Source organism: Rosa chinensis, chromosome 4 (assembly GCF_002994745.2).
Source record: "Rosa chinensis cultivar Old Blush chromosome 4, RchiOBHm-V2, whole genome shotgun sequence".
In the NCBI taxonomy this organism is placed as follows: Eukaryota; Viridiplantae; Streptophyta; class Magnoliopsida; order Rosales; family Rosaceae; genus Rosa; species Rosa chinensis.
In genome coordinates, this window is record NC_037091.1 from 51,296,821 (window position 1) to 51,311,867 (window position 15,047).

Below are 15,047 nucleotides of genomic sequence, written 5' to 3' on the forward strand. Positions count from 1 at the left end.
TGGTCACCAATCACCTTTGGACATCTGGCAAAGACTAGTTGAGTTTGTTGACTCAGATGTTCGACCTTGACCTTGACCTTGACCTTGACGTTGACTACGATTATTGTCATAGTCTACATGGGTCATGTATGAAATGGTGGGATCTGATAGAGCATGGGTGAAATGGTGGGATCACCGACCACATTCAGAACGCTGTGGCCGGCACCATACATGTCAATCGATAGGCTTAAGACCATCTCCAACGGAGAGGTCAAAAATTTTGAGGTAAGTTCAAATTTAACAGCTGACAAGGAATTGTCAATTTTGACAATTTTTCACTCCAACTCATAGGTTAAAATAAATAAATATTTTATTATTATTATAATGTATTCTATTAAAACACAATTACACTATTTCTCTCTCTCTCCATCTTCTTCTCTTCTGTTTCTCGTCCCCTGCTTCTAGCTTTTCTGGGCGATTAGAAAAGCAACCATTTTAACAAATTTGAACAGATCCAAGCAACCACAAGTAGCCCAGATTCCAACATGGCAAACACAATCGCAACCTCAACACTGTGATTGACCATGGCGACACTACTATGATCTGATTGCTGGGGATTTGATCTGATCGGAGCTGCTTGAATCCAATTATTCAGTTTTACTTTCTAACTCCAAACTCTAACTCTCTTCTTCTCTTTTTCCCCAAATCTGAATGAAAATTTAATTTTTCGTTTGATATCAATAATTTTTGAAGGTTTGGGTATGAAGATTTGGGTATTGTAGAAGAAATAGAAAGACAAGAAAGATCATGAATAGTCAGATCTGGGTAGCACGAAAGTGAGAAGAACGATAGAGGAGAAGGGGAGAAACAATAAAAAAATAAAATGACAAATGACCTGAGTCTGTCAAATTTGACAGATGAAACCAAGAATTGTCATCCATGGTGGATTTGAAGAATGGGTTGAAGAGGCTGAGTTCTGCCTTTTGTTTCCGTTGGAGCTCCACGGTGGATTTTGACACCACCGTTGGAGATGCTCTAAGCATCAAAGAAGTAATTATGATTACAATAATTTTAATTAATTTCACTGTTAAACTTAATTATTTAATAATCAATTGCGGGTATCACACTAATGACGTACTGCTATTTAACTCTGATCTGGTACTTGATTCTTTGGTAAGTTTGATAACTTCTGTTAATGAAAAATTTGATCGACCCTAAAGATTGATAAAATTAATAGCAAACTACATATACCCCCCTATTAAGATTTCAAAACACAAATAACTCCTCAACATTTGGTTTTACACATTTAAGGACAAAAGTTTACACTTAAGGACATTTTGTCTTTAGTGAGTCTTTTACTTTCCTTTAGCATTTATCTCTTCCTTCAGTAAAAATAAAATTGACGGAGCGTAGTGGGCCCATACTTTTGAATTTGTTTGTTTGACATATTACAAGTATAAATCCATCCTCTATACTCGAAGGTAAATAGTTATTTTTACTATTCATAATTCCAATCGTTGACAGACTTGAGTTAAATGTTATCTGTAAAAATACTAGCAAGGAATTGAAGAAATAAAGAGAAAAGTTGAGAAAATTAAAAGACTTTAGAAATAGTGTTAAAAGAGAAACTCCTTGCTATTGGGATATCATATTCCATACCCAGACAAGAATTTATAAAGTTGAGCAAGATATTGAAAATCTCTTGTGTATGCTTAGAGAGGAACAAAAACCTCTTGATTATTTGAGCATTGGTTAGATCCGTAATTCACTGGTATCAGAACTTGTAAAATAGCTCAAAAGGGGAATCCCCGAATAGGGACAATGTCTGATTTAATATTAATGAAGTTGAATTTTATACTGAAATCCTTTGATGAGAAATATCAGATCTTGCTGAAAGAATTATCTAGATGTCAAGATCATCTAGAAAAACTACCTGCTATAATCTACCAATTAGAAAAATTGGAAAAAAAAAAGATTATATCAAAGAACTTCCAAAAACGGAAGAAGAAAAACTAACAAGTGTTAGTAGAAAAATCAATGAACAGCAAAAAACGCTGGATTCTATGAAAAATATACTGAAGGACAAGAAAGTGCCTACAATAAAACCAAAGAAAGTTAGTGGATTCAAACCATTAGAAAAACCTGAGAAGAATCCTGTTCCAAACATGATTTTTCTTGGACCTTCTACTAGTCAAACTAGTATTCGGTATGAAGACCAGAAAGAAAAAAGAAATGTCAAAATGATGAGCATCTTCAGGAAAAAGAAAGGAGTACAACTCCTCAATGCTGAAGAATTCGAATTCAACGAAATTGAACAGGAGGTAAAAAATTCCGCAATTCCAAAATTAGATTTTAAACAAATCTATAAAAGGGGAAAATTTGATGTGTTGGATAGCCACCACTTCAAATTATTGGAATTTACAACCCCTTCCACAACAAGAGAAACTGATCTATTAATGATCACTCCTGCAGAAGTTGCCCGAGCAAGAACAAAAAATTATCAATTTATGCATATTGGAGCAGTCCAAGTAGGCATAAAACTCTTGGCTCGAGAAGGCATAAACTGTTAAGTTCTATGTGTCATCCAAGACAATAGACTGACAGATTTTCAAGCTAGTCTGTTGGGAACCCTTGAAGCATCTTTATGCAATCAAGTGGCTTATTTCAACTGCTTCCCAAATTTCGCATCCAGCTTGAAAGATGCAGCTCACTGTCTAAGACTGAGAGTCAAGACAGATGGCATATCAATAAAAAAAGATATGCAAGAACTGGCTATAGTATACAGAATATACTATAAATTGATGAGTACCACGGTAGAACCTAAAATCAGGATATCAAATATCCCAGGTCTTACCACTGGTTTCCTCACCAGCCAGAAGAACCATTCACAACAGATTCACAAGGTTACTTGGAATGAAGTAACTTTTCCTATTGAATGGAAATTTTCTGGTCCGAAAAAACCAGCAAAAAATGCCAAAGCGGCAATATATGAAAGCAGAAAGACTGGAGATATCAGTCTAAAATTCGACGATCACAGAAAAAGTGACGTTTGTCCTTAAAATGTCAGGATAAACAACAATCTTCTCAGAAGAAGCTACAGCACTAGAGAAGCTAGTGTTAGTGGTACTAAACACTCTGAAGAACCATCAGAGTCCATCACCGAAGAGGAATTGGAAACTGATCTAAACAGACCAGTAAATATGCTTAGAGTACAAAAGCTCTATGATCTCTATGCTGAAGTAGAATCCTCCGAGGAGCCTGAACGAATAGAAAAACTAATCGAAGAAATGAAGAATTTCAAACCAGGAAAGGAAAGAAAACTCCTTCCCTATCAAGATATCGAAATGGAAGAAGGAGAAAACTCCAAAACAGTCATCATAAGAGAAAAGGGAAAAATAAAACTCCCTTTACAGAAAGCCCCTACAGGTAAAAATGGAGAAAGAAATTCTCAAAGATTTGTCCCAGAGGACAATATACCCAGAAGACTAATTTCTACTCATGGTATCTGGCTAAATCTAGACAAAACTCTAGACAAGAGAAAAACTCTTGACTGATAGCCTGATGATGGCTTCTGCTCTAACCCTTGGAAACTTTGAAGCACCAAATCTTCAGGTGTACTATGAAACTACTCTCACTGGAGTAGCAAAGAAGTACTACTTCTCTTTCAAAGAAACTGCCAGAGGGAAAGACTGGCTAGAAGAAATCAAAAATTCAAAATCTCCTTATGATTTTGCAGTACCCGTGTATGATCAGTTCTGTGGAGATCTCTCAAATTTGAGTGAGAAGGCTAAAGAAACGGCCAAATCAAATATCTATGCTCTCAAAATCTGTGACATGAGATATTTTGAAGAATACTTGAATGAATTTCAAGAATATTACTGTACAATTGGCGAACTAGAAAATACTGATCTAGTCAACCTGTTGCACAGGAAACTCCCTGAACCATGGAGAACAGCTGTGAGAGAAATCATAGCTGAAAAACCAATTGAAAGATTTTCAGTTGGAGGAATTGCCGACAGAATCAGGCAATTACTAAAAGAACAATGCAAAGCCAATCTTAGAGCTAAGATGGCCAAGAAACAACTCAAAGGAGTTGAAAATTTCTGTTATGGAATATTAGACATGCCAACCAACTGGGGATGTCATGAAACAAAATTCCATAGAAAAAGAAAAGAAAAATATTATTCGAAAAAATTCAAAAGGAGTAAAAAGAAAAAAGATTGGAAATTTAAGAAAAGTTCCAACTTCAAGAAACAACAGGATGAAGATCCTAAAAAGAAATTCTTCAAGAAAAAGAAGAATCACTGAGTTAACCCTCAGAATACTCAACCAGGCAAGAAAGCTTGCAGATGCTGGTTATGTAAAGCTGAAGGGTACTATGTCAATGAATGCCCAGAAAAGGGTAAAAGATCTACTGAAGCTCTATTTGAAACAAACGAGCCTATAGTAGAAACAGCAAATATGAAGGGCTACGAAATAGCCTATTCTGATGATGAAGATGATGACAGGTCAGTATACTCTGCCTGGTCTGAAAATGAATACTCATCTGATTCTGAAATAGATTCTGAAGAAGAGTACTTAGAATCTAGACAGATGAATATTCTACATGTCAAAAACTAGGAAGAAAGTAAGACGGAAGCAATAACGTCTTCTTACCAGGTGAACCCTGGTACATCGTTTGTGACTACTGCTTATGTCACGAAAAGAATGGACTTCCTATGTTCTGTGAAAGGTCAAAAAAGACTTATCACAAAGAATGCTTCATAACTAAAGCAAGAAGAAAGACCAAAAATGGCCTTGTCAGCCAATTGGTAGAACAAGAATATGAAGAATATTTCACTGAGAAAAAAGAGAAAGAAATAGAAAAGATGTTCCAAGAAGCTATGGAATCCTCTTCCTCAAAAATAAAGGAAGAAAAAATCGAGGAAGAAAAACTCGATACAACTATAGAACTGGTTGAAATACCAGAAACTGTTCCAGAAGAATGTAAACCATTCATACCTCAAGAACAAGCTCAAGAAAATGAGCTTCAACAAGCGAAAGTTGTCTCTACTAGTAGATACAGGAACTACATAGAGATCGGACTCAAATTCCCTAATCACAAAAAATATAATCTACATGTCCTTGTGGATAATGGATCAGGATTTATAGTTGCAAAGAGATTTGCAATTCCAGAAAAACTCTGGAAAGAAGATAAGAAAAGAATAGCTACTGGTGTCCAGTGTGATGGAAGCCACCTAACCATGAACAAGGTAGCTAAAAATGTTCATATCACCATTGGTGGAGGAACATTTATTATCAACACTCTTTGGCAATCAGAAGGCCAAGGATCTGATTTCTTGTTGGGAAATGATTTTATTCTCCAACAAAGATTCATCCAAGATGAAGAAGCGATAGGCTTCAGAAAAGGAGACAGGGTGTACTGGGCAGACCGGCTTACCCAGGCCAAAAGTGTAGTAGGTCCAAACTTTACTACACAATATCAGAGATCGCAACAGAATAGTGGTGATCTTACCCCCTATAAACCCAAATTTGAAACCATCCTCCAAATCAAACAACAACAAGAACTACTTGTTGAAGAATCATCTTCAGAAGATGAAGAAGAAGAAGAAACAACTAGCGCAGATGAAGAAGCTAGTTTCATTCATGAGCATAACCTTAAGCACTTTCAGAATAAGCTTGAGTCTCAGAAAATTCCCATTCTTGACAAAATCAAGAAACTACTCGAGCAGAACATCGACGTAGATCCTCAGAAGTTTTGGGAAAAAGACCCAATGGTCTGTGAATTAAGATTACATGATATGAATGTCATCTGTCATGTCAAGGCTATTCCTCAATACAAAGAGGAAGATCAAAAAGAATTCAGATAATATATTGAAGATCTCTTGAACAAGAGATTAATTCAACCTTCCACTAGCCCTCATCATGCTCCTGCATTCTGTGTGAGTAATCATGCATAAAACCTCAGAGGAAAAGCTAGAATGGTGATTGACTACAGAGATGTCAACAAGAAGATTGTCAAAGACGGTTATCAAATTGCTCAAGTAAGAGTATTGATTAACCAGCTCAAAGGAGCTAAAGTTTTTTCAAAATTCGATGCAAATTAAGTCGGGTTTTTGGCAAGTCAAAATGCATGCTGAGGGTATTCCTCTCACTGTATTCGGAACACCACAAGGCCATTACGAATGGTTAGTAATGCCTTTTGGTCTAAAACAAGCCCCCTCAATCTTTCAAAGAAAGATGGACAACATCTTCACGCATGTGGCTGAATTCTGCGTCGTCTACATTGATGACATCCTGGTCTTCTCCAAAAACAGAGAAGAACACATGAAACAGCTCCATGAGGTTGTAAAGCTGATAGTTCAGCACGGAATTATCCTAGGAGAAAAGAAAATCTTCTTTATCCTCGATGAAGTTGATTTCCTAGGAATAAACATCAAGAATAGAGTAATAAAACTCCAACCTCACATCCTTGAGAAAATCTGGAAGTTCCCAGATAGAATTCCTTATGCTAAGAGTCTAGAGAGATTCTTAGGAGTCATAAACTATGGGAGAGATTTCATTCCCAAAATCTCAGGACTAACAGCAATGTTATCTCCTAAAACCAGTTCCAAGAGAAAATGGAACTTCACCACAAATGATGAAAAAATTGTGAAGCAGATAAAAAACCTCTGCAAAAATCTCCCTCCTCTACAACAGCCAGAGGAAAATGATGAAATTATCCTCCAGACATATGCGAGTGATAATTACTCGTCTGGTGTTGTCCTGGCAAAAACTCCTGAAACTAACATTGAAAAGATCTGTAAATTTTGTAGTGGCAAGTTCATCCCTGCATAACTGAATTATCCCACAGGGGAAAAAGAAATTTTGGCTGTCAAGAAAACAATTTTAAATTCTCCAGCTTTTCTTGGAAAACCCTTTACTATCCGCACCGATTGTGCTAGAGTAAAGAATTTCAAAAATTTTAAACTTGATAAAACTGCTGATAGAGGAAGATTAGCCAACTGGCAATTGTTTCTTAACCAATACGATTATATTGTTAAATTAATTGCAGGAAACAATAACTATTTTCTAGACGCCTTAACCAGAGAACTAGCGATGTTTAGCCGAAAAGATGACGACGAAGGTCGCAACCCCAGAAGCAAAAGAACTGGGAAAGAACACGAACCTGCTGAGGAACCCAAAGAAAAAATCCTCAAAAGATTCCTGCTAGGTCCTAAAGGACTAGCCACAACTGATCAATCCCAGGGTAAAAGATTGGCTAGCCCGTCTCAAACGGCAGACGTTAAAGGCTCATCAAGACCGTTGAAGGCTGTTGCTTTGCCAAAAAGCATACCTACTCCAACTGGAGTAATAAATGTTTTTAATTATGAACTGCAAACGTTTGATACTCCTGTGTTCAGAACTGGCAGGAGACTAGCTTACCACCAGAAGACAATCCTTGATAACCTCTTATTTGCCTTTCAAGAAAGAAACGGTGGTTTCATGTTCCCAGCTCTGTTTGCCTTAGCTGAAGAACTCTATGAAAATGCTAGACCACAAAATGCAGAAATTCAGCAGAGTGCTGGTCGAAGTGAAAAAATTCACTATCTCGAAGATCCAGAAAGTGCTAGAATTCCCATCATAGCATTAACAGAATCAGATTGGTTTGAATTCCACAATCTGATCGGAAGCCACAATTCTAAGGCATGTATTCCTCCAACCCTCTTCATTATTGCTGGACCTTATATTGGAAGATACCTGGTCAATGTTCAGAGTGAACATCCTCAAGAATACAAGCTTTGGCTTGTTGAAAATGGTTTTGTCCATAATTTATGGACTAAAATAAATGATGATCTCAAGGGACTGCCCCTTATCATTGTAAACACAGTCAAAAATGTCAGAAAAAATGACTGTATGCTGAGACTGAAGTTCAGATCCACTCCACCAGAATGGATAAAGAAGACAAATGGTGAAGTTGAGTACATTTCTCCATATCATTATGTGAGAATCATTCAAAGAAGATATCTTCAGCCTGCCTGTGTTGGATACAATGGCCAGCCAAATTCAAGCATTCCATGGATGAAGGCCATGTCTATAGAATATATCAAGAAGATCATCTCTGAAGATACAAAGAATACCTTCCTAGCAGCAGGAGAAAAGACAATTATCACTGTTTACGATCATCCTTACGTCGTCAGTAGTGACCTTTTCCTATCTCTCACAAGAAAGGAGATAAATTCGACACTGGCATGCTTACAGTGGGTTGAAAAGCTTGAAACAGGCAACCACTACAAGATGTATGTTGATACAAATGTCAAAGATAATGCAACAATTACTCGTATGGCCCAGGCAGATAACAACTCGTTTGTCCTTTGCCACAACTCAGAAACAGACGAGAACATGTGAAGCAGCAGGTGTAGAAAGCATTTTTTGGACTTTTCCCAAAAGTTGCTTTTGCTTTTCAAAAGATAGGTGAAAAACATTTCAAGTAAAGTATATGCTTTTTCCTGTCCGACCTCCACCAGCAGGAGCACTCAAGAAAGCAGATAATCACGGAGTTGTCCTGTACATTTTTATGTTTTGAATTCTAGTTTGAGTTCCGCTCCCTATATAAGGAGCTTTAGCTTCAGTTGTAAGGCATTCGAAAATTTGCATATCAGTTCTAGATCAAGAAAAATTGAGCATAATCATATTCTCTCAAGAAGTAAGACAGCCATAGTAGCAGCAGTAGCTGGTTTTCTATAAGTCTTTTGATGCAGTGTGCATCTTATTCCAAGTAAGTACTTGTAATCAGTTATGAGTAGCTAAAACAGCTTCTAGCTGTTTGCCCAAGAGTGAGGCTCTGAGTTCTGTATCTGTATTTATGTTTGAATAAATAAATTCAGCTTGTGCCCATTACTCTGTCACAAAAATATTTTGTTATTTCAGCATTTGAAAGTAGTAGTAGCAGTTTGTAGCAGTAGCAGTTGTTATGTTTTTTGTTTTAAAAACTGAACCCTTTATCATACTAAGGCAGCAGTGATTCCGCCCTGTTAGTAGCCGCTTCGACAGGAAGTCGTTAGGTGAAATTGTGGCATGTTGAAGGCTAGTCCTTAGGCTGATACTGTGTGAAGACTTTTTAGCGGAAAATATTGGCTGATACTGTAAAAAATTGTGAAAGGGTAAAAAGGAATAGGGTATGTCCTTAATTATATAAGGAGAAAGGTTGTGGACTTTTGTGTTAAATAAAGTGTTGTCTGGGAGTCCTTTGTAGTTGTCTATAAAATTAACCCTTATACATATTACACAACGTCATTGACTCATGAAGGCTTTAGGATAAGTAGATAATTAACAATGCGCGCCATCTTTATCTGGTCTGTATTCGGGTCCATATCCACTGTGACCGTTACTTTCAAAAGAGCCATGTCCGTACTTACCATATCTCTCGTTCATATCATCTTTATCATGATCATCATGCTTAGTATCACTGTTGCTGCTTGCTTGTGGTTGTTAGAAATATGAAAAGGGTAGTATTGGAATTTGCATTTGTTGCCTATAAATAGGCTGTTTCTTTCTCTGTAGAATTCAAGTCGGTAACAATGTAGTCTTAAATTCTTCTCCACTCTCTTCTTCTTGTTTCTTTGTGTTTCGATTTCAATAAGCCATAAATTTTATCATGGCATCAGAGCTACGGCTCTTGAGAGCTACAACTCTTGATCCTGTGGACTATTTCATCCGTATAGGTGCTTTCGTTTTTCCTCTAGCTTCCGCTTTTATCAATTTCATTAGATTTCAATTCTGTGTATTCCCATTTTCAAACCCTAACTCCCAAAAATTCATTTTCACCTGAATCTTGAAGCCTTGGCCATGGACTCTCACTCAAAGCTTGATCATGATCTCATCATCCGTTATCTATGATTTCGATGTGTTTCGGTTGCTGTGATTTGCTCCAGTTTGCTCAGTCAAGGGTTTCATAATTGCTTCCTTCACTCATCGAGCACTGAGGTGTTGCCTTCGTCACTTGGTTGAATCAAGGTTGCTTTGGTTATTCACTCGGTAACACATATTTTCTCATCTTGTTATGGAGCATTTCGTCGAGCATCTGGTATGCGTCACTAATCTCTAGAATATGGTTATGGATATTGGAGCTTTGCTATTCTGGTTCATTAGCCTGGAGTCCAATTCCTAGTTTGTGCATTTTGTCAAACAGTTGCTATATATGCATGAGTTTCTATACATTGATAGCCCTGACTTGAAAATTCTTCAATTGTCATTTGGTGGTATAAGGATGTGTTATTCTGACATATGATCTTGATGATTATGGATTCATTCATCTGTCTGCATTATTGCCGCACTATACTGCTTAGGGGTGACTCTTTTGGTGACCATAAGGTTGATTGCTGTTGTTTAGTGTTTTCCAGCCACTCATTGTGTTGTCTTACTGATCATAAAACAAATTAAACAAAAACCTTTGTGATGTATAACATAACTTTGGAGATGTCCAGTCCTCCATATAACATAACCTTTGAAGTATAACATAACTTTTGGAGTTGCTTGTTCTCTGTATAACAAAACTTTGGAGATGTCTTGTTCTTCTAAAAGAAAAATATCGCAGTGAGTCAAAAAAAGCAAATTGGGATGTGGATGGAAACATTATTGTGCACCGGCTTACAAGTTCATGTAATATATGTTGGGGTAATGCAGAAGTGTTGGAGGCAAGATTATTTTATGTGAATAGAGCCATGTTGAAGAGTTGTGGGTTTGTTGTTTGCTTGTCTTATCTTCATTAGCTAAAGTACCATTTGAGTTCTGAAGCTAAGGCGAGCTAAGGCGATAAAGACCAATTGCCAAATGCATTGCTATTAAAATCTGCATCTAAGGGGTTTCATTTAACTGGAGAAGAGGATAGATAAACATATAACCATGATGAACCTTTTTACATGCATTCCAAACACATGTGTAACTTGGATTTGATAATGCACCAGGCTTGGAAGATGAAGATTACAGTGTTCACTGCCTTCAGCAATGTGGTTGTTCTACTCTTGGTTTTCATTCTAGAAGACAATAGATGTAGTGAATAACTTGAATATCTGCTTTGTTTGTCTATGGCTTGCAAGAGGTGAAAAAGGTGTCTCTGCTTCATAATATATAACTTGGTTATTTGAAGTAGTTTGCTAGTAACTTGGCCTCAGGAGGTGCAGCTGGTGCTTCTTCTCTTTTCTTTGTCTACTCTTTGGACTATGCCCGTACCCAATTGGCTGATGGGTCTAAGGCTGCAAAGAAGGGAGGAGAAAGACAATTCCAATGATCTGATTGATGTCTACAAGAAGACATTGAAATCTGATGGTATTGTTGGTCTATACAGTGGATTCAATACATCATTTGTTGGTATCTTGTTTACTGTGGTTTGTACTTTGGACTGTATGATTCACTCAAGCTTGTGGTCCTAACGGGAGGTTTGCAGGATAGTTTCTTTGCTAGCTTTTCTTTTGGATGGGTCGTCATCAATGGTGCTGGTCTTGCTTCCTACCCAATTGACACTCTTCGTAGAAGAATGATAATGACCTCTGGTGAAGCTGTCAAGCACAAGAGTTCTTTTGGTGTTTGACATGTAAATGGAAGCTAATTTGTCAGGGGATGTGGATGCTTGCATTGACCTGCTTTGCTACAAATCTTACTTCCCAACTTGGTGTAATTGTCATCTAATCCATTACTATTACTGTTGTGCATACTATTGTTATACCAGATCACAGGGAGTTGACTTACATTCTGATTGAAGCTTATTGGGATACCATTGCTGGGATGACTTAGCTGCTATTGAATATGTTGAGCTAGTAACAAAGCAGAATTGACACTTTATATTAACATCAGGTTATGCAAGCATTGAAGAAGAACCAGTTCTAGTATATCATGGGTTCCAACCATCATGCTTGGTACCCAAGCATATGGTTGAGGGGGGGTGTTAGAAATATGAAAAGGGTAGTATTGTAATTTGCATTTGTTGCCTATAAATAGGCTGTTTCTTTCTCTGTAGAATTCAAGTCGGTAACAATGTAATCTTAAATTCCTCTCCACTCTTCTTCGTTTTTCTTCTTCTTGTTTCTTTGTGTTTCGATTTCAATAAGCCATAAATGTTATCAGTGGTCTGGGACTGGGACTGAGACTAATCTTTTGCATCACCACTAGCAAGAACCTCCGGGGCTTCATCCATATATGGATAATTTGTAACTTGAGCCAAGTGACGGTCGTGCAAAACAAACGGTTTACCGTCGGCTTGTAGAGAAGCCTGCTAAAATTCATGTATATTATCATATAAGCTTGGAGCTCAGCAACAATGGCGAAAAGATAAAACCCTAACCTAAGGAAGACGAAGCTCATAGAGAGAAAAGAGAGAAGCAAATGATATTTGATACTGAGTAACTTTTTACAAAATGATCTCAACTGCACAATGAAAACCGATGCTAGCTATTTATACTAGGCAAGTAAACAGAAGTAACAAACTAAGTAATATGGATTCTTCTGATCAGCTAACGAGATCATGACATGTGGATGACATGGAGCGGTCAGGATTGAATTCTCATGCAACTCACCAACTTTGGTCAAAGAGACGCTGAGTCATGCTTCTGATGTGACAGAGATGGTTGTGATGCGGTTAAGCTCACCAAGACCACGTGCAACAGTGTTGCTCGGGCTGTTAAGCACAGAATTCGTACTAGCTATAATGCTATATTTCCACAGAGACCAGCTTCAAGAGATGATGTGCAACCATCCTCACCCTTGCTTTCACCTTTGCTCTCATCATTAACCTTCATCTTAACAAAGCCACCATCAATACAAAGCCAACGAAGCATATGGTAAGTATGGTCCTCATGATGGTAATCAATCTAGACGTATATATGACGAGTAAACTGTAAAAGTTAGTAAGTCAATACTAATGAAAGATCCAAACTAAGAAAATATTGAAACTAATAAGATCATTCACGGTTGTGGAGGATATAGAATACCCTGCAATTCTAGAAATATTTAATGGATCTGAAGCAGCATCTATAAGATGAAGAACTCAAAGATCGCATTTTATACTGTGGAAGTATAAAATAGCCTATCGTTTAGGGTTTTTAATTATTTTCACTGTTGAACTTTGCAAGTATGAAACGGTGGTATTGACTTACTAACTTTCCACCATTAAGGATATACCAACTTAGCCAACAGAACCATAGTAGGAACTTTGGAAGTTTGACATAGCCTATCGTTTAGGCTTTCGGAAGTTAAACATCCTCTAATGTTTTTCTATGATGTCTATATGCACAATCCTTACAATTCACAACACACAATTCTGAATCTCATAAATGAAGCAAAAGCAAGTAAATCAAAAAACACAAATGACTGTAAAACTCTCTCCCAGACCTGGAACTTAATTGAGTCTGTCTCAAACTCTTCAATTCTTGCAGCCAACAACCAAATATCAATTGAGTCTTTCCCAACCCCCCAAAACTCAACGACTTATCGCAAATGAATCAAAGTTTAGTGCTTTCACTCATCAGTGAAATAATGATGATGGGTTGATAGAGAGAAATTGAACCTGAAGAAGAGATGGAAGGACCGAATTGAACGAGTAGCAAAGTGAGAAAAAATCATGAAGCTAGAGCAAAGAGTAGAAGAGTGAGATTTTGGCTTCCACAGTCCGATGGTTTTTGGCCGGCGACACTCTAGAAGAAGGTGTTGACCTGTTTTTGGGATTCTAGAGTCTCATTTAAGAGAGTCCCGCTATTGTTATCAAACACGGGCTAACTTGTGTTACACTAGATAAGGATGTCTAATTTCATCCAATCCCTGTAACAAACACACCCATCATTGCTTCTTCAGACATTACTAAACAATTAAGGGAGGCCTGTATGAACAGTATACTGGACAGCCTTTGCATGTCCTTGTATAAACCCAACATGGGACTAGCTATATTGGGGATAGTGCAGGAGATTACGTTATAGGGTTTAGGGTATATTGTATACATATGTAAACCAAGTGTTACAGTTTAGGGTTCCTTCTTCTAAACAGTATTTGTTTATTTATATATTATATATAACTGCGTGTTTGTTCATGCTTAGATTTATCTTGGGAAGGTTTTGATTAACACCATAAACATTCAAAATATCGAAGTTGGCCAACTTCGATTCCATGTTTGCAACGTGGCCAGTTGCATGATTCATTTTTTTGACAGGAAAACAAACTTGCATGATTCATTAATAAGTTGAGAAATTTGGGGCATGTACTTCTAATACTCTTAGTTTCAAGGGATCAGTGATACTTCATTTAGTAAAGGCATTATTAGTTCTTTCAGTTTCTATTCAGTTGTTATTTCAGCTGAATACAGACGTTCATGCAAATATACGTACTACTGATTGATATCAGTACTTTCAGTAGTTAAAAGAGTCAGTGTTATAGAAATTATTAAGGACCATACCTCATAAAATTTAGAGCAATGTAAAATAGGAATTCAAAAATTACAAGGATAGGTCTCATATTTCCTCAATTGTTCGGTACACAATTGTTTTTAAAACTATAATTATCAAACACATAAAGGTTAAAAACTTGTTGGGTTCATCAGCAAAGTATTCACAACTTGTTCCAAAAAAGAAAAACAACAACAACAAAATTTTCACAAAGCTTTGGCATATACATGCATTGGATAAAATTAGATGTCAAAGTATACCAAGTAAGTGAGTCGGAGTTAAGATTTTCTTTACTATGGATGAAAAGCTCAAATTTAGTTTGGTTAATTTCTCTAGCTAATAGTTCAACAATCTTCTCAAACTTTGCAATGTTATGTATATTGTATCCATAGTTGTCATAAACACAATGGTAAGCACACTAGCCATGCATGTAGTCATAGCGTTTTTATTATATGATACACGATGTGATCAATAGATGAGCATAAACGGTACAATTCAAACACACATACATAGTAAAAAGCAGATATTAGATTCTGGTGAAATCAAACATGCGCCCTCTGAGATCATTTGGATATCTGGCTACATGCTATTGAGGTCCACTTCATTAAACACTTCAGATACAAGCTATATATATTTTACATATTGCACCACGACCTTGAT